Consider the following 22,415-nt stretch of genomic DNA (forward strand, 5'->3'; position numbering starts at 1 on the left):
GAAAATTAAAATTCTAATGGACAAAATACATGAAAAAAAAAAAAATCCATCAGCCTCAGCATGGTGGACCTGGTGATATGTTGGTATTTTGTTGTGTCTGGCAATACCCCAGGTAAAAATCAAAACTTGTGGTCTCGCTACTTGTTACAGTAGCCACAGTGATCTTTTAAAAACTAAAGTCTTATCATGTCACTTTGATGAAAGCCAATAGGTTCCAACTTCCTTCAGTGAAAGCCAGAGTCTTCCTCTTGGCCTTCAAGCATTGCATGCTTTTTTCTCCTTTTCTGACTTAGTCTCTCCTCCTAGCTTGATTAACTACAGCCACTTGTGCTTCTTGCTATTTCTGGAACACACCAACTATTCCTGGAATTCTGCCTCCAAGCCTTTACCATTGTTTTTGCCTCTGCCTGGAATATTCTTCTCCCAGATATCTTATAGGGCTTGTTCCCTTACTGCATTATGTTTCTGCCCAAAATGTCACCCAGTCAGAGAGACATTCCCTGACTAGTATGTTTAAAATAAAAACTTTCAGTCACTTTCTGCCCGCTTAGGCTGATTTATTTATTTCCTTCTTAGCACTCATGCATTTAATTCATTGTTCATCATTGTCTTTTGTTCCATTAAAGGGTAATCCCCATGAGGGCAGTGACTTTCTATGTTCACATTCACTGCTGATCTTCATAGCTTAGAATAGTATCTAATGATTTGTCGGGCTTCAATACAAATCTGTTGAATAAATGAATAAAATAATGTCGTAGAATTTCTAATGGAAAGGAGCAGGAAGTTGTTGGACAAAGCCTCCCTTGATATTGAAGGCAACCAGTGGATTGGGTGGGTTTGTGAGAAAAATTCATGACTTTACCCAGTCAACTAGAAATTCCACCTTTAACTTGGTTCTGTGTTATCCCATAGAAGATTCCACCTATTATTTTTTCACCTGACTTAACAGTGACATGTGGAATCCATTGCATTTGTATTTTTTTTCAAATACAATTTGAAGCTGAACTAAATCTTTTATTTTTATACTGATAAAAGAGAGAGCTTTATATCTAAGACCAGCATCTTTACAGAAAAACAGGACCAGGTAACTGTCAGAGTCATACACAACTAAGGAAGTGCTATGATAAATGGAGTGTCTGATAAGAAGTTGCTAGAACCATAATGCATACCAAGAATTATCCTGTGACAACATCTCACTGATTAGAGAAAAGACCCATTCTCCTGACTATTCACAACTCAGCCTCATTCATTTCTATCTGTAATGCATAACTAAAAGGCTTGACATACAAAAACCCAGTGCTTCAGAGGATTACATTTTTTTTATAACAATGCATCTCCACTAACAGAGAGCAAAGGAAAATAGAGCTATTGCTACAGCAATAGAATTCATAGAAATATCAGCTGTGGTTTCCCTAGGGACACACTAGCAGAAAATTGCAAGATATCATTTCAGTAAGGGATAAAAGTAATTCCAGAAGGTATGGAGAAGCCAGACAACCTCTCAATTCATTTATCAAAGTGCCTACATCTCCCTTTTCAAGTCAGGTGAAACAACAATAAATATTTGCAAAGTAAATTAATCTGTACCCAAAGCATTTTAATAAATAAAAGGTCAAAAGAACACAGTACAGAGCTTTTAGCTCTTGCCAATTCTGTAAGTGAAATTTGATTGCAAAGGAGAAAAAATAACATAAAGGCAATAAAAATACAAAGAGCTATTGTAGAAAAGCTGGCCCTACTCATTTTATATTCATTATTTGAATTCAATTTGAATCATAAAATGGTCACATAATATAAAGTGCGGCAGGTAGTTAGTAACCAAAGTGTAAGATCTAAAGTTTCCATTTTGATTAGTAGTGGAAAAAATTTAAAAAGATTAAAAAATGCTTAGTACCAGAAGAGGTGGATGTATATTTTACTAAATTGCAATGGGGAGTTAGAGGAATTTTCAGCTGGAGAAAGAATTCTTCTAGGAGCAAGCTCAGATAATTTCTTTGTTTCTGTGTTTCATCTGTCCCCAAAGTGAGTAAACACACATTTCCTAAAAGTTCACTGAAACATCTAACAAAAATGTTTATTCTGAAGCAGCGTTTGCATATTTTCAATTTATTTTCATTAAAAATCAAGAGTTTTCATAATATAGAGTTTGACACCAATCACATTGACAATAACAAAAAAAATTACAATAGAACTTGTACTGCCTGAGAAATTTCTCTTGTGGCAGGCCATATTCTACATTTATAAGTTTAAGAAACTATGAAACAAATATCTAGAGCCCTATGGATGGTTAAAAACAAATATAGCTCCAGGGTAGTGTATATTACTTTATACTGGACATCCTCATTCTTGCCGGGCAGGCATCTCAAGCCCACCCACCCATCATGTGTTAAACTGAATTTGCTTATTTTGTACCCTTTGTATTTTTTTTAAACATGATTGACTTCAGTGTTACCAAAATCTTAAAGGAATTTTCAATTCTCTTCTTTACCCTCATCAAATCACTCAAACACTTCTGTTTATGTTTCTAAAATGTGCTTGCCCCTTTTTATTCGTATCTAATATTATTGTATCAATTTAAGTCCTCATCACTTCTCATCTCAACCATTACAGTAGCCCCCTAGGTACCCCTGCTCCTGCTGAACTCAAATCAGTTGTTTCCCCCCGGTGTGGTACACAAAAACACATCTGCCAACGTCAGAGCTTGAGATCTTGCAGTGGTTCCCTATTACGAAGTTGAAGTCTTTTAATATAACATTTAAGTCATTCTATGATTCGGCCCTATGCTCCCTCTCCTTAACCCCTCTTACCACTTCATGCCTCATTCACCAAATTTCTTGTGGCTCCATAAACATACCATGCTGTGTTTTGCCTCCTTGACTTCACTTAAATGTTTACAAGTGTGTGTACACTGTGTGTTTAGTGCATGTCATGTCTGGAGTAATAATAGTGATAATAATAATAATAGTAATCACTTCCATAGTTTTTCTCTAAAACAAGCCCTGTTGTAAGCAATATGCATATATAAATGCACTTAAATCTAACAAAAGATCTATGAGAGATGTACTATTATTATCTCATTTTATATGTAAGGGAACTGAGGCACATTTATCCTAATTAACGTACTTAGCTAGTGAACTGGGAGCTGGAATATAAATCTAGAGAGTCTGGTTTCAGATTTTATGCTGTTAAACATTTTCAACTGGTTATTTCTACTCATTATTCTAAAACCAAATGTAGGATCCCCATCCTCCAAAGTACATTCCATTTCCATGAGATAAAATTAAGTACATGTTCTCTTTACTGTAGTCCTTATATATTGAATTCTGTTATCCCTGAAATTGAAGCAAGTCATTAGACCATAGGCTCTATCAAAAAAGATATCAAATCTGTTTCATCTAAAATCTTCCAAGCACATAATATTGTTGATAAATGTTTGTTAGACAGAACATCCTTACTGTTTATATAGAACATATTTGCATCAAAATCTGGAATATATCGGGATATATTTGCTTTACAATGTTTTGTTAGTTTCTGCTGTAAAACGAAGTGAATCAGCTATGTGTATATACATATATCCCCTTCCTCTTGGACCTCCTTCCCCCCCATCCCACCCATCTAAGGGCCAAATTTTTTTTCCGGTGTAAAATGAGAATAAAAACGATGCCTACCTCACAACACTTTGTTGAAAATAATAAGATAATATGTATGTTTACCACAAGATAAGCACTACACTAATAGATTGGCTCTGCTTATTTTACCCTGTTCTAAGCAATTTTGGGTCATAGATATCAATTGTGAGTTTAAATCATTTAATTATGAGAATATTCCAATATTGATTTTACTGTATTCAACATATTTTTTCACTTAATTTGTTGTTAAAAGAAGAATTTGTAAATTCTTCTTCGCTTTGAAAAAGTCACTCTAACAAAACAATACTTTTAAATCAGGAATATTGGCAATGTAGGCTTGTCATTTTTTGATGAGCCCCAGGAAAACTACTGGAGTGTTTTGTTTATTTAATCATGGTTGATACCCTAAAGTCCTTAGTAAGAAAAAGGCAAAGACTTTCCTGAGAATGAGGACATATCTTTTTTTAAAAAAAGGCAGAAATATTTGACAGTGTTATTTTTTAAGATAAGTCAGGTCAGCTCACTCAGCTCCACTCCTGTAGACAGCTGCTCAGGGATTTTCTCTTTTAAGTGTTTATGCCTTTCCTATATATGTCACAGAAACTTTTATTGATGGAAGAGTGTTGAAAATGACTTGTATTAACATATGTAAATAATCTCATCTTTACAAATATGTGCACACATGCACACCCACACTCACACACAAGCCCTAACACTATGAGAATAGTTTTATCTATCAGATGAAGACCTGACTTGGACCAGTATTCTTGCTTTTGCCTTTCCTCACGCCCAGCTTTAACATGTCTGTTAAGGGATCTAATCATTTTGCCTCAAGCCTGTCACCAGGTTCGTGGTAGAAGGATTCAATATCAGACTCCTTTTTTTGTATTGAAAGCAATTTCCTAGTAAGATCACATATTTACATGTATTTAAGCCTTGCTACTATCCCAAATGCCCATTTCTACATTCTTTTGTTTCCTGAGATCAGTGAACCCATAATTATTTTGACCATCACAGTTTGATATATATTTTGCTGGTCTGAAAGAATTGCTCCCTGCTGTCCCAGTGTTTGTCCTGTTCTGTTATTCCTTTTACCTCAGACTTTTCTAGACCTCTACTAAGCAGACCTTGAGACTTAGGTTATGACACTCATATGATATCATATTATAACCTCTTTCTCTCTCTCTCTCCCTCTCTCTCCCTCTCTTTCTCTCTCTCTCCCCACCACACACACACACACACACACACACACACACACATATACACATACATAATGACAATGTAATATAACAAACATTTAATTTTTGTTTCATACTATGTTTTCAGACGTTGATACTCGCAAAATGAGAAGAACACATAGAATTACATGGAATTATGTTTGGACTTTTACTTACTTTTTAACAGCAAATATATTATCCTCATTTCTCTTGATATTCACTCATTCACTCAAGGCCTATACCTCTTGTACCATGTGCTTGCCTAAAAATTTCTGACATGGCAATCCCTTTACATTTTATGTTCTGATACTTAAATACTTCTAGGAAAAAAAATGACTATTCACCCCAAAGTTAACTCTGTAACATGATCAAACTCAACAGTAGTATAGAATAGGAAACAACTCAGAAGCATGCTTTTTATTATGTAAAACATAGATTTTTTTAAAACTACATTTACTAGTTTAAATATAATATATATATATTCATATATATGTATATATAATTTTTCTAGTAGGAGACTGGCAAAACCATGATTAAAAGCATGATTGTGTTTGGAATGGAAAATTAAGCTATAAGTTAGAATCAAACTCAAGGAAAAGCCCTTCCCAATACAAAAGTTTTCCCCAATGACCTCTATCTATTAATTCTGCACATAGGAAATAAGATCAATTGGTTGATTATAAATCAGACTACCAACTACCCAGATGGATTACATAAAGAACGGCAAAATAAGACATATATACCTCAAGAAAGTACATTCTGAAAGTATAGACTGCAGGTAATTAAAATTAGTAATGCTGTATTGTTAACAACTTTTCCAAAAGAGTGTATGTTACCTTAGGAAGTACACTGTTTTTGAAGACACAAAACTTTAGTTACCTAAAGTTTACTATTTAGTAAAGAAAAACAGCCCCAGGAAAAATTTTGAATACCGATTTAATATCTGCTTACAGAAGGAAAATGGATCACTGAGGAACCTTTTTTTTTTTAAATATACTTTTTTTTTTTTAATGTAAGGAATTGGCTCAAGTGGTTATGGAGGCTGAGAAGCTGAGATGTCCCAAGATATGGAGTTGGCAAGGTGAAGACCCAGAAGAACTGATGGCTTTTCCAGTCTCAGTCTAGAGCACGTGCCAACGGTGTAAGTTCCAATATGAGTCTGAGTCCTAAGGGAGGAGAAGACTAATGTCCCACATTGGTCTAAGTTTCCAAACTCCAGTTTAGCCATAATCTTGTTCTTCAAGTAGTATGTAATAGAAGACCTGACAGACAGCAAGCCAAACTGCTGAGAAGCTGAGCTGTGCAGCAGAGTATTTATTCCAGGTGCAACCAAACGGGAAGGGAGAACAAGTCTCCGAACCTCCACCTCGAGGGCAAGGACCTTGGGAGGTTTGTGGGATAAAGAATAAAGAAGCAGGGCGTTCTGAGGTATGAGGAGCTTGGGGAGGGTGGGGAAAGGTGATTGGAAAAAGGTGCAGTAATCTTGCCAGGCATAATTAAGCTGCAGGAGATCAATAAAACTAAAAGCTGGTTCTTTGAGAAGATAAACAAAATTTATAAACCATTAGCCAGACTCATCAAGAGAAAAAGGGAGAAGACTCAAATCAATAGAATTAGAAATGAAAAAGGAGTAGTAACAACTGACACTGCAGAAATACAAAGGATCATGAGAGATTACTACAAGCAACTATATGCCAATAAAATGGACAACCTGGAAGAAATGGACAAACTCTTAGAAATGCACAACCTTCCGAGACTGAACCAGGAAGAAATCGAAAATATGAACAGACCAATCACAAGCACTGAAATTGAAACTGTGATTAAAAAGCTTCCAACAAAAAAAGCCCAGGACCAGGTGGCTTCACAGGCGAATTCTATCAAACATTTAGAGAAAAGCTAAAACTTATCCTTCTCAAACTCTTGCAAAATATAGCAGAGGGAGGAACACTAGCAAACTCCTTCTACAAGGCCACCATCACCCTGATACCAAAACCAGACAAAGATGACACAAAGAAAGAAAACTACAGGCCAATATCACTGATGAACATAGATGCAAAAATCCTCAACAAAATACTAGCAAACAGAATCCAGCAGCACATTAAAAGGATCATACACTATGATCAAGTGGGGTTTACCCCAGGAATGCAAGGATTCTCCAATATATGCAAATCAAACAACGTGATACACCATATTAACAAATTGAAGGAGAAAAACCATATGATCATCTCAATAGATGCAGTGAAAGCTTCTGACAAAATTCAAAACAATTTATGATAAAAACCCTGCAGAAAGTAGGCATAGAAGGAACTTTCCTCAACATAATAAAGGACATATAGGACAAACCCACAGCCAATATTGTCCTCAGTGGTGAAAAACTGAAACCATTTCCACTAAGATCAGGAACAAGACAAGGTTGCCCACTCTTACCACTATTATTCAACATAGTTTTGGAAGTTTTAGCCACAGCAATCAGAGAAGAAAAAGAAATAAAAGGAATCCAAATCAGAAAAGAAGAAGTAAAGCTGTCACTGTTTGCAAATGACATGATACTATACATAGAGAATCCTAAATATGCTACCAGAAAACTACTAGAGCTAATCAATGAATTTGGTAAAGTAGCAGGATACAAAATTAATGCACAGAAATCTCTAGCATTCCTAAACAGTAATGATGAAAAATCTGAAAGTGAAATGAAGAAAACACTCCCAATTACCACTGCCACAAAAAGAATAAAATATCTAGGAATAAACCTACCTAAGGAGACAAAAGACCTGTATGCAGAAAATTATAAGACACTGATGAAAGAAATTAAAGATGATACAAATAGATGGAGAGATATACCATGTTCTTGGACTGAAAGAATCAACATTGTGAAGAAGACTCTACTACCCAAAGCAATCTACAGATTCAATGCAATCCCTATGAAACTACCACTGGCATTTTTCAAAGAACTAGAACAAAAAATTTCACAATTTGTATGGAAACACAAAAGACCCCGAGTAGCCAAAGCAATCTTGAAAAAGAAACACGGAGCTGGAGGGATCAGGCTCCCTGACTTCAGACTATACTACAAAGCTACAGTAATCAAGACAGTATGGTACTGGCACAAAAACAGAAATATAGATCAATGGAACAGGTTAGAAATCCCAGAGATAAACCCACACACATATGGTCACCTTATCTTTCATAAAGGAGGCAAGAATATACAGTGGAGAAAAGACAGCCTCTTCAATAAGTGGTGCGGGGAAAACTGGGCAGCTACATGTAAAAGAATGAAATTAGAACACTCCCTAACACCGTACACAAAAATAAACTCAAAATGGATTAAAGACCTAAATGGAAGGCCAGACAGCATCAAACTCTTAGAGGAAAACATAGGCAGAACACTCCATGACATAAATCACAGCAAGATCCTTTTTGACCCACCTCCTAGAGAAATGGAAATAAAAACAAAAATAAACAAATGGGACCTAATGAAACTTAAAAGCTTTTGCACTGCAAAGGAAACCATAAACACGACGAAAAGACAACCCTCAGAATGGGAGAAAATATTTGCAAATGAAGCAACTGACAAAGGTTTAATCTCCAAAACATACAAGCAACTCATGCAGCTCAATATCAAAAAAACAAACAACCCAATCCAAAAATGGGCAGAAGACCTAAATAGACATTTCTCCAAAGAAGATATACAGATTGCCAACAAACACATGAAAGAATGCTCAGCATCATTAGAGAAATACAAATCAAAACTACAATGAGATATCATCTCACACCGGTCAGAGGGCCATCATCAAAAAATCTGGAAACAATAAATGCTGGATAGGGTGTGAAGAAAAGGGAGCCCTCTTGCACTGTTGGTGGGAATGTAAATTGATACAGCCACTATGGAGAACAGTATGGAAGTTCATTAAAGAACTAAAAATAGAATTACCATATGACCCAGCAATCCCACTACTGGGCATATACCCTGAGAAAACCTTAATTCAAAAAGAGGCATGTACCACAATGTTCATTGCAGCTCTATTTACAATAGCCAGGACATGGAAGCAACCTAAGTGTCCATCAACAGATGAATGGATAAAGAAGATGTGGCACATATATACAATGGAATATTACTCAGCCATAAAAAGAAATGAAATTGAGCTATTTGTAGTGAGGTGGATGGACCTAGTATCTGTCATACAGAGTGAAGTAACTCAGAAAGAGAAAAACAAATACCATATGCTAACACATATATATGGAATCTAAAACAAACAAAAAAAGAAAATGGTCAGAAGAACCTAGGGGCAAGATGGGAATAAAGATGCAAATCTACTAGAGAATGGACTTGAGGATACGGGGAAGGGTAAACTGTGACAAAGTGAGAGAGTGGCATGGACATATATACACTACCAAACTTAAAATAGATAGCTAGTGGGAAGCAGCCGCATAGCACAGGGAGATCAGCTCGGTGCTTTGTGACCACCTAGAGGAGTGGGATAGGGAGGGTGGGAGGGAGGGAGACACAAGAGGGAAGAGATATGGCAACATATGTATATGTATAACTGATTCACTTTGTTATAAAGCAGAAACTGACACACCCTTTTAAAGCAATTATACTCTAATAAAGATGTTAAAAATAATAATTAAGCTGCAGGCTTCTGTACATTTAAAAATGGAGGTGATTAGCATGATCTCAGGGTGGAATTTTGGACCTTCTTGCTCACACTAGCTATTTGCAGCACCACATTAAATACCACCGTTTGCTGAAGAAGAAATACTTATGTCCCCATCCCTCCTGTGGGCGACTCTTCAGGCTCCAGAAGTAACTTCTATGACATGCCAAACATCATACAGATCAAAGAGATTATATCTGTGAATACTGTGCTCGGGCCTTCAAGAGTTCCCACAATCTGGCAGTGCACCGGATGATTCACGCTGGCAAGAAGCCATTACAATGCGAGATCTGTGGATTTACTTGTCGGCAAAAGGCATCCCTTAATTGGCACATGAAGAATCATGATGCAGACTCCTTCTACCTGTTTTCTTGCAATATCTGTGGCAAAAAAAAAAAAATGAGAAGAAGGACAGCGTAGTGGCTCACAAAGCAAAAAGCCACCCTGAGATGCTGATTGCCGAAGCTCTGGCTGCCAATGCAGGCGCCCTCATAACCAGCACAGATATCTTGGGCACTAATCCAGAGTCCCTGAAACAACCTGCAGACGGTCAGGGTCTTCCTCTTCTTCTTGAGCCCTTGGGAAACACCACCTCTGGAGAGTGCCTCCTGCTAGAAGCTGAAGTGATGTCAAAGTCATACTGTAGTGGGAAGGAACCAGTGAGCCTGATGGCTGATGGGAAGATCTTTGTACAAAGTGGCAGCAGTGGAGGCGCTGAAGGACTGGTCATGAACTCGGATATACTCGCTGCTACCACAGAGGTTCTGATTGAAGATTCAGACTCTACTGAACCTTAGTGGAAGGGAAGACTCTGGGCACAGGGACAGCTAAGACTTTGTATTTAAAAGACAAAAAGGACAAAAAAAAAAATTAAAGCATTTAAAATCTAGTAAAATTTTAAAAAAATTAGAATTTTCAAAAATTCTCTAATATACCATTTTAAAGAGAAATAATTATTTTCCTTTCAGCATAATTGTTTGTGATGACTATTTCAGGAACTTTGAAATATAAAATAAGAAAAACAATTTTAGCATGAAACAATAATTAAGTGGAAAGGATTTATACTTTTTATGGAAAATTTATCTATTATTTATAAATTTCACTTTAGAAATATTATGCACTTACTAAATTTATGTTTTGTGCCAAACACTGCATGGGTTGTTTTATTTCAGTTGTTTTACTAAATATTCCTTGCAAAGAAAACTAAATTGTATGATTTGTTTTTCACAGATATCTATAAGGTATTAAATTTTCACCAGGAATTGTAAATTGTGAAGACAAACAGGTGGAACAGATTTTTCAATACTCTAATTTGAGGAGAAAATTTAAACATGTTTTAAATTTCTTATATTAAAGCAGGCAAATTTGATGAAAATGGAATAGGTCAAAATGCAGAATTCACTAATATGAAGAGGTGATATATTCTAAAAGATACTATTTAAAAATGTTTGTAAGGTCTTTTAATATTCAAATATTAAAATTGCCTGCTTTTCTCTTTTTTGAAACAGATGAGGGATATTTATAAGATCTAGATAAAACATAGGTTATATTGTCTCAGGTTTTGGTTTGAATGAAAGTATTTTTTTCCTACTAATAAAACTGTTGCCAGGGTTTGTGATTTTTTTTTTTAATCCAAGATCTTGTACTCAGCTATTTATTTATTTGTTTATTTATTTATTTATTTATTTATTTACTTACTTACTTACTTATTTATTTATTAACATCTTTATTGGAGTATAATTGCTTTACAATGGTGTGTTAGTTTCTGCTTTATAACAAAGTGAATCAGTTATACATATACATATGTTCCCATATCTCTTCCCTCTTGTGTCTCCCTCCCTCTCACCCCCCATCCTACCCCTCTAGGTGGTCACAAAGCACCGAGCTGATCTCCGTGTGCTAGGCGGCTGCTTCCCACTAGCTATCTATTTTAAGTTTGGCGGTGTATATATGTCCATGCCACTATCTCACTTTGTCACAGCTTACCCTTCCCCCTCCCCATATCCTCAAGTCCATTCTCTAGTAGGTCTGTGTCTTTATTGCTGTCTTTCCCCTAGGTTCTTCATGACCTTTTTTTAAAATTTCTTTCTTAGATTCCATATATATGTGTTAGCATACGGTATTTGTTTTTCTCTTTCTGACTTACTTCACTCTGTATGACAGACTCTAAGTCCAATTACCTCACTACAAATAACTCAATTTCATTTCTTTTCATGGCTGAGTAATATTCCATTGTATATATGTGCCACATCTTCTTTATCCATTCATCTGTTGATGGACACTTAAGTTGCTTCCATATCCTGGCTATTGTAAATAGAGCTGCAATGAACATTGGGGTGCATGTGTCTTTTTGAATTATGGTTTTCTCAGGGTATATGCCCAGTAGTGGGATTGCTGGGTCATATGGTAGTTCTATTTTTAGTTTTTTAAGGAACCTCCATACTGTTCTCCATAGTGGCTGTATCAATTTACATTCCCACCAACAGTGCAAGAGGGCTCCCTTTTCTCCACACCCTCTCCAGCATTTATTGTTTCTAGATTTTTTGATGATGGCCCTTCTGACCGGTGTGAGATGATATCTCATTGTAGTTTTGATTTGTATTTCTCTAATGATTAATGATGCTGAGCATTCTTTCATGTGTCTGTTGGCAATCTGTATATCTTCTTTGGAGAAATGTCTATTTAGGTCTTCTGCCCATTTTTGGATTGGGTTGTTTGTTTTTTTGATATTGAGCTGCATGAGCTGCTTGTAAATTATGGAGATTAAACCTTTGTCAGTTGCTTCATTTGCAAATATTTTCTCCCATTCTGAGGGTTGTCTTTTTGTCTGGTTTATGGTTTCCTTTGCTGTGCAAAAGCTTTTAAGTTTCATTAGGTCCCATTTGTTTATTTTTGTTTTTATTTCCATTTCTCTAGGAGGTGGGTCAAAAAGGATCTTGCTGTGATTTATGTCATGGAGTGTTCTGCCTATGTTTTCCTCTAAGAGTTTGATGCTGTCTGGCCTTCCATTTAGGTCTTTAATCCATTTTGAGTTTATTTTTGTGTACGGTGTTAGGGAGTGTTCTAATTTCATTCTTTTACATGTAGCTGCCCAGTTTTCCCCGCACCACTTATTGAAGAGGCTGTCTTTTCTCCACTGTATATTCTTGCCTCCTTTATGAAAGATAAGGTGACCATATGTGTGTGGGTTTATCTCTGGGATTTCTAACCTGTTCCATTGATCTATATTTCTGTTTTTGTGCCAGTACCATACTGTCTTGATTACTGTAGCTTTGTAGTATAGTCTGAAGTCAGGGAGCCTGATCCTTCCAGCTCCGTGTTTCTTTTTCAAATTGCTTTGGCTACTCGGGGTCTTTTGTGTTTCCATACAAATTGTGAATTTTTTTCTTCTAGTTCTTTGAAAAATGCCAGTGGTAGTTTGATAGGGATTGCGTTGAATCTGTAGATTGCTTTGGGTAGTAGAGTCATTTTCACAATGTTGATTCTTCCAATCCAAGAATATGGTATATCGCTCCATCTATTTGTATTATCTTTCATTTCTTACATCAGTGTCTTATAATCTTCTGCATACAGGTCTTTTGTCTCTTTAGGTAGGTTTATTCCTAGATATTTTATTCTTTTTGTTGCAATGGTAAATGGGAGTGATTTCTTAATTTCACTTTTAGATTTTTCATCATTACTGTTTAGGAATGCTAGAGATCTCTGTGTATTAATTTTGTATCCTGCAACTTTACCAAATTCATTGATTAGCTCTAGTAGTTTTCTGGTAGCATCTTTAGGATTCTCTATGTACAGTATCATGTCATCTGCAAACCATGACATCTTTACTCGTTCTTTTCTGATTTGGATTCCTTTTATTTCTTTTTCTTCTCTGATTGCTGTGGCTAATACTTCCAAAACTATGTTGAATCATAGTGGTGATAGTTGGCAACCTTGTCTTGTTCCTAATCTTAGTGGAAATGGTTTCAGTTTTTCACCACTGAGGACAATATTGGCTGTGGGTTTGTCCTATATGGCCTTTATTATGTTGAGGATAGTTGCCTCTATGCCTACTTTCTGAAGGGTTTTTATCATAAATGGGAGTTGAATTTTCTCAAAAGCTTTCTCTGCATCGATTAAGATGAGCATATGGTTTTTCTCCTTCAATTTGTTAATATGGTGTATCACATTGATTTATTTGCATATATTGAAGAATCCTTGCATTCCTGGGATAAACCCCACTTGATCATAGTGTATGATCCTTTTAATGTGCTGCTGGATTCTGTTTGCTAGTATTTTGTTGAGGATTTTTGCATCTATGTTCATCAGTGATATTGGCCTGTAGTTTTCTTTCTTTGTGTCATCTTTGTCTGGTTTTGGTATCAGGGTGATGGTGGCCTTGTAGAAGGAGTTTGCTAGTGTTCCTCCCTCTGCTATATTTTGCAAGAGTTTGAGAAGGATAAGTTTTAGCTTTTCTCTAAATGTTTGATAGAATTCGCCTGTGAAGCCACCTGGTCCTGGGCTTTTTTGTTGGAAGCTTTTTAATCACAGTTTCAATTTCAGTGCTTGTGATTGGTCTGTTCATATTTTCGATTTCTTCCTGGTTCAGTCTCGGAAGGTTGTGCATTTCTAAGAATTTGTCCATTTCTTCCAGGTTGTCTATTTTATTGGCATATAGTTGCTTGTAGTAATCTCTCATGATCCTTTGTATTTCTGCAGTGTCAGTTGTTACTACTCCTTTTTCATTTCTAATTCTATTGATTTGAGTCTTCTCCCTTTTTCTCTTGATGAGTCTGGCTAATGGTTTATCAATTTTGTTTATCTTCTCAAAGAACCAGCTTTTAGTTTTATTGATCTTTGCTATCGTTTCCTTCATTTCTTTTTGATTTTTTTCTGATCTGATCTTTATGATTTCTTTCCTTCTGCTAACTTTGGGGTTTTTTTATTCTTCTTTCTCTAATTGCTTTAGGTGTAAGGTTAGATTGTTTATTTGAGATGTTTCTTGTTTCCTAAGTTACAATTGTATTGCTATAAACTTCCCTCTTAGAACTGCTTTTGCTGCATCTCATACGTTTTGGGTCGTCGTGTTTTCATTGTCATTTGTTTCTAGTTATTTTTTGACTTCCTCTTTGATGTCTTCAGTGATCTCTTGGTTATTAAGTCGTGTATTGTTTAGCCTCCATGTATTTGCATTTTTTATAGATATTTTCCTGGAATTGATATCTGGTCTCAAAGTGTTGTGGTCAGAAAAGATACTTGATATGATTTCAATTTTCTTAAATTTACCAAGGCTTGATTTGTGACCCAAGATATGATCTATTCTGGGGAATCTTCCATGAGCACTTGAGAATAATTTGTATTCTGTTGTTTTTGGATGGAATGTCCCATAAATATCAATTAAGTTCATCTTGTTTAGTGTATCATTTAAAGCTTGTGTTTCCTTATGTATTTTCATTTTGGATGATCTGTCCATTGGTGAAAGTGGGGTGTTAAAATCCTTCACTATGATTGTGTTACTGTCGATTTCCCCTTTTATGACTGTTAGTATTTGCCTTATGTATTGAGGTGCTCCTCTGTTGAGTGCATAAATATTTACAATTGTTATATCTTCTTCTTGGATCGATCCCTTGATCATTATGTAGTGTCCTTGTCTCTTGTAATAGTCTTTATTTTAAAGTTTATTTTGTGTGATATGAGAATTGCCACTCCTGCTTTCTTTTGATTTCCATTTGCATGGAATATTTTTTTCCATCCCCTCACTTTCAGTCTGTATGTGTACCTAGGTCTGAAGTGGCTCTCTTGTAGACAGCATATGTACGGGTCTTGTTTTTGTGTCCATTCAGCCAGTCTATGTCCTTTGGTTGGAGTATTTAATCCATTTACATTTAAGGTAATTATCAATATGTATGTTCCTATTACCATTTTCTTAATTGTTTTGGGTTTGTTATTGTAGGTCCTTTCCTTCTCTTGTGTTTCCTGCCTAGAGAAGTTCCTTTAGCATTTGTTGTAAAACTGGTTTGGTGGTGCTGAATTCTCTTAGCTTTTGCTTGTCTGTAAAGTTATTAATTTCTCCATTGAATCTGAATGAGATCCTTGCTGGGTAGAGTAATCTTGGTGGTAGGTTTATCCCTTTCCTCCCTTTAAATATGTCCTGCCACTCCTTTCTGGCTTGCAGAGTTTCTGCTGAAAGTTCAGCTGTTAACCTTATGGGGATTCCCATGTATGTTATCTGCTTTTTTTCCCTTGCTGCTTTTAATATTTTTTCTTTGTATTTAATTTTTGATAGTTTGATTAATATGTGTCTTGGCATGTTTCTCCTTGGATTTATCCTGTATGGGATTCTCTGTGCTTCCTGGACTTGATTAACTATTTCCTTTCCCATATTAGGGAAGTTTTCAACTGTAATCTCTTCAAATATTTTCTCAGTCCCTTTCTTTTTCTCTTCTCCTTCTGGGACTCCTATAATTCAAATGTTGTTGTGTTTAATGTTGTCACAGAGGTCTCTGAGACTGTCCTCAGTTCTTTTCATTCTTTTTTCTTTATTCTGCTCTGCAGTAGTTATTTCCACTATTTTATCTTCCAGGTCACTTATCCCTTCTTCTGCCTCAGTTATTCTGCTATTGATCCCTTCTAGAGAATTTTTCATTTCATTTATTGTGTTGTTCATCATTGTTTGTTTGCTCTTTAGTTCTTCTAGGTCTTTTTTAAACTTTTCTTGTATTTTCTCCATTCTATATCCAAGATTTTGGATGATATTTACTATCATTATTCTGAATTCTTTTCAGGTAAACTACCTATTTCGTCTTCATTTGTTAGGTCTGGTGGGTTTTTGCCTTGCTCCTGCATCTGCTGTGTGTTTCTCTGTCTTCTAATTTTGCTTATCTTACTGTATTTGGGGTCTCCTTTTTGCAGGCTGCAGGTTCGTAGTTCCCGTTGTTTTTGGTGTCTGTCCCCAGTGGCTAAAGTTGGTTCAGTGGGTTGTGTAGGCTTCCTGGTGGCAGGGACTAATGCCTGTGTTCTGGTGGATGAGGCTGGATCTTGTCTTTCTGGTGGGCAGGTCCACGTCTGGTGGTGTGTTTTGGGGTATCTGTGGCCTTATTATGATTTTAGGCCTCCTCTCTGCTAATGGATGGGGTTGTGTTCCTATCTTTCTAGTTGTTTGGCATAGGGTGTCCAGCACTGTAGCTGGCTGGTCATTGAGTGGAGCTGGGTCTTGGCATTGAGATGGAGATCTCTGGGAGATTTTCGCCATTTGATATTACATGGAGCTGAGAGGTCTCTTGTGAACCAGTGTCCTGAAGTTGGCTCTCCCACCTCAGAGGCACAGCCCTGATGCCTGGCTGGAGCACCAAGAGCCTTTCATCCACACAGCTCAGAATAAAAGGGAGAAAAATAGAAAGAAAGAAGATAAAATATAATAAAATAAAGTTATTAAAATAAAAAAATAATTATTAAGAAAAAATTTTAAAAAGTAAAAAAACAAAAAAAAGAATGGACAGACAGAACCCTAGGACAAATGGTAAAAGCAATGCTATACAGACAAAATCACACACAGAAGCATACACATACACACTCACAGAAAGAGAACAAGGGAAAAAATATATACATATATATTTGCTCCCAAAGTCCACCTCCTCAATTTGGGATGATTCGTTGTCTATTCAGGTATTCCACAGATGCAGGGTACGTCAAGTTGATTGTGGAGATTTAATCTGCTGCTCCTGAGGCTGCTGGGAGAGATCTCCCTTCTCTTCTTTGTTTGCACAGCTCCAGGTGTTCAGCTTTGGATTTGGACCCGCCTCTGCGTGTAGGTCGCCTGAGGGCATCTGTTCTTCGCTCAGACAGGACAGGGTTAAAGGAGCAGCTGATTCAGGGGCTCTGGCTCACTCAGGCTGGGGGGAGGGAGGGGTATGGATTCGGGGCAAGCCTGCAGCAGCAGAGGCCAGCATGACGTTGCACCAGCCTGAGGCATGCCGTGAGTTCTCCCAGGGAAGTTGTCCCTGGATCACAGGACCCTGGCCGTGGCGGGCTGCACTGGCTCCCAGGAGGGACGGTGAGGATAGTGACCTGTGCTCACACACAGGCTTCTTGGTGGCAGCAGCAGCAGCCTTAGCATCTCTTGCCCGTCTCTGGGGTCCGTGCTGATAGCCGCGGCTCGCGCCCGTCTCTGGAGCTCCTTTAAGCGGCGCTCTTAATCTCCTCTCCTCGCGCACCAGGAAACAAAAAGGCAAGAAAAAATCTCTTGTCTCTTCGGCAGCTCCAGACCTTTTCCCAGACTCCCTCCTGGCTAGCTGTGGCGCACTAGCCCCCTTCAGGCTGTGTTCATGCAGCCAACCCCAGTCCTCTCCCTGGGATCCGACCGAAGCCCAAGCCTTAGCTCCCAGCCCCCGCCCGCCCCGGCGGGTGAGCAGACAAGCCTCTCGGGCTGGTGAGTGCTGGTCGGCACCGCTCCTCCGTGCGGGAATCTGTCCGCTTTGCCCTCCGCACCCCTGTTGCTGCGCTCTCCTCCATGACCCCGAATCTTCCCCCCTGCGCCACCAGCAGTCTCCACCCGCGAAGGGGCTTCCTAGTGTGTGGAAACCTTTCCTTCTTCACAGCTCCCTCCCACTGGTGCATGTCCCGTCCCTATTCTTTTGTCTCTGTTTTTTCTTTTTTCTTTTGCCCTACCCAGGTACGTGGGGAGTTTCTTGCCTTTTGGGAGGTCTGAGGTCTTCTGCCAGCGTGCAGCAAGTGTTCTGTAGGAGTTGTTCCACATGTAGTTGTATTTCTGATGTATTTGTGGGGAGGAAGGTGATCTCCGTGTCTTACTCTTCCACAATCTTGAAGCTCCTCTCAGCTTTTTAAATAGATCAAAAGGAGTTGGTTATTTTAAAGACAGTTTATTTACAAATAATTTAAATCACGATTGTGATGGCTCCATCAACTGTAATGTGTTTTGTTAGACTCTGTTTTTTTATTAACTCAAAATAACCGATATAATATTCTCTATGCAGGAAAAACTAGCCATGCAATTTCTAAAGCAGGCTTTGGGATATAAGTTAGAAAATAAAATAAAATTTTAACACCTTTATGTTTAAGGTTCAGTTACAACTGTATTTTTCTCACCACAAACAAAAACAAAAGAAGAGTCCATTTCATCTAAATTTAACATAATCTTCATAATAATCCTCAACATGGGCTTTCTATCAGAATATGAGTTTCTATTTTGGAAAATCAGAGTAACCAAATGACAGCTGTTTGACTTTTCATGTGAATTTGTCATGTACCATCAAATTATTTTCTTCCACTGACTTGCTCACTCATTTTATTGAAAATATTGTAATTTCTGAAATTGTCACAATCAGGCCTGCAATCATTATGATGAAATACTTCCTGGTTGTGTATATTAAAAGTGTCATCAAAAACTAAGAAAAATATTAAGGAGAAAGAAGACCAATCAGCAATTAGAAGCTATTAATGCTGAAATTATCACCAATATGTTGGTAAAGGAACTGAGATTAGCTAACCCTAAATTTCAAAAGATATTTATTTATTTCCCCTAATCACTGTTACCAAGTTTAAAAGTAAATGCACCTAATTATTAAATAATTTGTGTCAAGAAGTTTCATAAATAAAGGGCAAATGTTTTCACTATTTTTACTTATTAGAAAGAATATATTAATTAAATTATTTGTCTTGGATTTAAAATTTTAGCAGAAAACCAAAATCAAAGGAATGAAAAAACATGTATTACACTACAGCTACTAATTTAAGGTCTGTCAATAATTTCAGCACCCATTTTTAAAAAAGCTATATATCCCAATCACTTTATTTTTTTTCCTTTTTGAGACATGGGGACGAGTATTTAATCTGATTTTTTGCACTTTTACTTTTCCATTAAGCATACTTATTTTCTACTTGGCACAATTTTTTTGTTACTAGAATTCACATTTTCAATTTTGATACTTGTCACTGCCAGGCATTTCACCTATAACATACTATCCATATGTGTGTGAGTATTTTATCCTTATATTAAATAAAAATAATTTTCACAATAATCTTTCTGCTGAGCACACTCTAAACATAAACTTCCTGAAGACTTCCTCAGATAGACTATGACAGATTTAGAAAAAATATGAAGAGTACTTCTATTTGTTTAGTCAAAAATATTCCCCTTCAGTATATTTTTAAAAATCAATTGAACTGAAAGTTTATGTAAAATTACTTTACATTGCTGCTATACAGAAAATGCTAACTTTATTGTTATTATGCATAGAAACCATCTAACTTATAACAATCAGTTCTATTTGATATAATTTATAAAATGTGTTTGTGTGTGAGTGTGTCTGTATACACCCTTATTTTTGGAGCACACTTATTTGTGGAGCAGTTGCTAAGAGATACCCACATGCATAAATGAGTGTATCTAAGGAGATACACACATGCATAAATGAAATATTCCCTCATACCATAGAGATGTGGAAGGAAGCAAGATCCATTAGCACTAAGTTAATCTGAGCAGGGGAGGAGTTGTAAGACTGGGAAAGATTTGTCTCAGTAAAGTGGCTGTGTTAGAATTTAGATCAACCAAACAATTTATGTTTTGCTTATTAAATATAGTATATATCTCAAAGAATATTAGAAAATAAGTTTAGGTAGATATAGATGAGTAGATTTTTCAAGACTGAAAGCTGGAAGAGATTTCAAGGTGATAGAAAAATCACTAGTAAAAATACAACACTGGATAACTCTGTTACTAACTTGCCAATATTTATAGCGAACAAGGGAATTTTTTTAATCACACTTTTTATTTTATATTGGAATATAGCTGATTAACAATGTTATGATAGTTTCAGGTGCACAGAAAATTGACTCAGCCATACATATACATGTATCCATTCTCCCCTCAAACTCCCCTTCCATCCAGGCTACCACATAACAGTGAGCCCCTGTGCTATATAGTAGGTCCTTGTTGGTTATCCATTTAAATATGGCAGTGTGTACATGTCAATCTCAAACTTCCTAACTATCCCTTCCTCCCACCCTTCCCCCCTGGTAACCATAAGTTCATTCTCTTAGTCTGTGAGTCTGTTTCTGTTTTGTAAATAAGTTCATTTGTATCATTTCTTTTTAGATTCTTCATATAAGTGATGCCATATGATATTTCTCTCTCTCTCTCTCTGACTTATTTCACTTAGTATGACATTCTCTAGGTCTATCCATGTTGATGCAAATGGCATTATTTCATTCTCTTTGATGACTGAGTAATATTCCATTGTATATATGTACCACATCTTCTTTATCCATTGCACTGTTGATGGACATCTCGGTTGCTTCCATGTCTTGGCTATTGTAAACAATGCTGCAATGAACATTGGGGTACATGTATCCTTTTGGACCATGTTTTTCTCCGGATCTATGCCCAGTAGTGAGACAAAGGAATTTAACTAGATGTTAGCAGTTGGTAATTAAGAATCTAGTATCATTGATATGTCTGACATAAGCACAAACATTTTTATCTGTCCTACTTTGTAACTAGATGGTATAAAATAGATAACTAGTGAGAGCCTGCTGTATAGCATGGGGAATTCTACTTGATGCTCTGTGGTGACCTAGATGGGAGGGAAATCCAGAAGGGAAGGGATATGTGTATATATATATGTCTGATTCACTTTGCTGTACAGCAGAAACTAGCACAACATTGTGAAGCAACTATACCCCAATTAAAATATACACATATATATACAAGTGGAAACAAAAAACTAGCAATCATGCATAGTAGATGAAAAATCACTAAAGAATGACTTGAACCATTTTGGATTAATTTCTATCATTTATAAATCTCCCTTTTTTCTCAAATCATCATTATAATATTTATCTCAATATTTATTTTACAGTCTTCTCTTGTATATCTCTCTCAGTTTATTTTCCCAAATTTTATATTAAAAAATAAACAATGTTATTGAATTTATTTATTTATGTATTTTCTTAGCCCATTCAGGCTGCTATAACAAAATTCCATAGACTAGGTGGCTTATACACACTAAAAATTTATTTCTCAAAGTTAGTCTGGAAGTCTAAGAACAGGGTGCCAACATGATTGGGTCTTATTGAAGACCTTTTCTGGGTGGCAAACTGCCAACTTCTCACTGTGTCTTTAAGTGGTGGAAGGAATTATGAGATCTCTCTTAAGCCTGTTTTATAAGGGCGCTAATTTCATTCATGAAGCCTCCTTCCTCATGACCTACCCAGCTCCCAAAGGCCCCACCTTCTACTACCATCACCTTAAGGGTTAGGATTCAACACATGAGTTTTGGGGGTACACAAACACTCATAACATTCATATACTCATCTGTTGACATTGGCCAGAATATTCTTCTTGTCTGGACTACTTAACTCAGTCAGTTGGTATGTTGTTGTTAGTCTAACAAACAGACTTGGATTTGGGGTAAAATTGCTGTAAAAAATTGTGACAGTTAAACACACTTCACTGAGCTATCAAACCCATTTCTGATCAGCTAGATCCGTGTTGCTCACTGAATATGCAATAGAAAGGAAACTACTGGATGGGGATTAAAATTGTTAGCATCTTTTTTGGATAATATAATTTGGTAAGCACTTCTAAAAGCTACTTGGAAAATCATTAGAATCAGGAATTGAATAGCAAATACCTTAACTTTATGGACAATCAATTCAGTAGTCATTTTATTGACCAAAAGAGTATCTGTGAAAGAGAATGTAAATATATTAATTTTTTAAAATCTCACAGTTATTTTTAAAAACGATAATCCCTCACTAGCTTTAGATCAGAAACAGAGCACTCATTTATTTATTTATTTATTTTGCTTTTGCAATGGCTTCTCTTGCCATAGAATATTTTTTTAATTGAAGTATAGTTGATTTACAATGTTGTGTTAATTATTGCTGTACAGCAAAGTGATTCAGTTATACATATA

General features: G+C 36.5%; 1 pseudogene; it reads left to right on the forward strand.

Moving 5' to 3' along the window:
- The first annotated feature begins 9,661 nt into the window (after positions 1-9,661).
- On the forward strand, positions 9,662-10,298 carry LOC103018821 (E3 ubiquitin-protein ligase ZFP91-like; annotated as a pseudogene).
- The last annotated feature ends 12,117 nt before the right edge of the window (positions 10,299-22,415 follow it).

Source organism: Balaenoptera acutorostrata, chromosome 5 (genome assembly GCF_949987535.1).
Source record: "Balaenoptera acutorostrata chromosome 5, mBalAcu1.1, whole genome shotgun sequence".
Taxonomy (NCBI): Eukaryota; Metazoa; Chordata; class Mammalia; order Artiodactyla; family Balaenopteridae; genus Balaenoptera; species Balaenoptera acutorostrata.